Raw genomic sequence first — 2,936 nt, 5'->3', positions numbered from 1 at the left:
ATTTTATAATTTAAAAACTATAACTATAATTATCTATTCTTCAACTCCATCAAAGACTCCAGAAGGATCTAATATTATCTAAGTAAACAGGAAGTGCATTGTGAGCAACTTCCAAAACTAGAATTGACAGAGAGATCTCACTGCCTGGATAGTTACCCAAAATTTTTTCTATACTGTTGGGGCATCTATCTTCTTCCCGGCCATAGGATTCAGCAGAATTTTTCATGAAGCAGGAAGTTTCAAAGACAGTTCTGCCTATATTGGCAGCTTGTTACTTACTGTTTTTATGTGTCATGCAGCATGTCTGGAAGTCTCTTTTACAAAGCAGCAATGCCTCACCTTTCTTCTAAAACTTCAGCAGTCATGTTTCTGTGGGTTCTTTATGTCCTTTATTTGCACCATAGCATCAAGCAGCCCAGAGAAGAGCAGTTTCTTAATCAAATCCCTAGCAAACTCCATAAGGAACCTCTACAGTGCACATCTTCCCCTTGAAGTTATTGGTGGTGCCAGGAGCAGATGTGTTGTACTGTCATAAAAAGTCCTAAGTTCTTAAAATATTTTTAATGCCATATTCTAAAGGTCTCTGAAAGATTTGAAGAATACCCATCTAACTGAAATATGTCTCTATATATCTATAAAATCTAACATGACTAAAATTTTGACTATTATAGATGGTTATCTATTAACCTATATTTTTTAATTATGCATTACATTTATAAATTACCTGGAGAAACACAATACCTAATCAAGAGCAGAAATACAAATACACAGTATAACACATTTGACCTTAAACGTGTATCAATAAACTAAGATCCATACCAATGCAAATCTCTATATCATATCCCTCTTTAAATGAAAACAAACAATTATAAACAATAATTGGGAATCTGGGCTTAGTTCTCTCTAAACTACTTCCTGCTTTTTGTTGGGTTAAATATTTTGGGGGGCATTCATGGTGAACTTTTGGGTTTTCTATCAACCCATATTAGTCTGGAATTAATCCACATGTTCTCATCCTCTGTGGAAACAATAAAAAACCTCTTTTCCAAAGCAACATAACCTTAGACTCAAACTTTGAAATCAAGATAACTTTAATAGATATATGTTTGCTTAGCTTAGTAGTTTCCAAAACGGTCTCCCTGCAATGAAAATATTCAAAGAAAGCACAATAGTATACATAATCCAGACTCTCTGTGTACATTCCATTTTTATGTGGCTTATTTTTCTTTACTACTTTAATCTATCCCTGTCTGTATTCTGTCTCTGTAAAGACTTTACCATTTTAAAAAAGTTTACTTTCTTTTATAACTGTCTATATTCTTTTTTTCTCTCTCCCAAGCCTATGTACATTTATCCACCACTGTGACCCATTTAGAGGTCTTTTGTAATCTTAATCTGTCTTTATTGTGTATTTTTAATCATTTTCTGTCCAGGAATGCTTCTTAAAATGCCAAGTGCTTCTTAAAATCCTAAGTGGTGGCATTGCTGAGAAAAACAAGGCCCTGCCTGCTTGCTCCACCATGTCCAAAATGATGGAAGTTTGTTCACTGGCTCTGAGACTGCTGGGTTGGAGAAGTCCTACCACCTCAACTCTCATAACCAGTTGACCCGTGCTGCCAATAAGTAACTTGCATCACACTGTCCACAAATTGTTTTTAAATGCTTAGCCTGCTGAAAGAGTCAGTGTTTGTTCTGGCAGCATGGCCCAGAAAGCCATCATTTAAAAACTGCATGACTTTTTTCTGCTATTGTTCAATCAGGAAAACTTCTCTTAAAGGAACTGCCACATGCTGACAGAAAAAAAAAGTGTCTAAACTTTGTTTTCCTGGGTCTAGAATTTTTTTTCTAATCTTTCTCAGGTTTTATGTGGATGTAGTCAACCTCATGTAGTAGTATCAATTTGTTGTATGAGGTTGCTTATTTATTTCCCAAGTGCCGAGATTCCTGAAATAATTCCACAGAAACCACTTGTTCCTTGTGTTGGAAGTTGAAATAAAACCCAACTGAATCATTTACAGGAAGGGAAACAAGGAAATAAAAGACTTCTTTTAGGGCACAGATCCCCCTACTTTAGACCTGAGAAGTACAATTTGCCTTTACTGTGGAAACTCTCTACAGATCAGATAAATGAGAGAGGAACCTTTGGAAAATATTTAGAATCTCATAGCTTTTGATGACAATTACGACCAAAATCAATGTCCTCCACAAAGAATCATCCCTATTAAGAGTTCAGTGTATCCTTTACTACCATTGGTGCTCCAAAATATTTCATTGATACATTAAATATTCCCAACTAAATAAATAGGTTTATTCCATAAATGGTTCCTCACACATGGTTCTAAATGTACAGATTCAAACACACTAATAATAAACACATATTCAGCAAAAGTTTCTTCTGCATCACATTAAGGAAATAAACCAAAAACTTCTTCTTAGTGTCATTTAACATAGAGTGAGGCCAAACTTGAACTCTCTACTTTATTCTCCCTGTGTTTACTTTTGTTACTATTTTTCTAATGTATGAGTCTGAATCTCTGTTTTTATTTTTAACCTCTATTTCTCCCTTCCTTCCTCTCTTCTGCTGTCTCTGTGTGTATGTGAGTAAATGAGTTCATGTGTGTATTGTGGGTGCAATCTTAACAAAGATCTTTTTCTCTGTATTTATTGAACAGCACAGAAAAAATCTCTTGGAAAAATAGAGGGGGTATTTATAGACATATTTAACCCAGGTGTTCAAGCGTGGGCTCTTGTTACTTATTCTAAATGATTCAATTATAAATATTATGACAAACATTATTGTTTAAAAAACATATGTATGATTTCATCAACAATTTTTGATATTCATTTTAGAAGATTTATTTAAACTTATATTTTGTGTTCTTATTTTTTTTGAAATTTATTTATTTATTGAGGATTTCTGCCTCCTCCCCTCCACC

The sequence above is a fragment of the Microtus ochrogaster genome, unplaced genomic scaffold (assembly GCF_000317375.1).
Source record: "Microtus ochrogaster isolate Prairie Vole_2 unplaced genomic scaffold, MicOch1.0 UNK184, whole genome shotgun sequence".
Classification (NCBI taxonomy): Eukaryota; Metazoa; Chordata; class Mammalia; order Rodentia; family Cricetidae; genus Microtus; species Microtus ochrogaster.
The sequence above is the reverse complement of the archived record's forward strand: the minus strand, read 5'-3'. Positions refer to the sequence as shown.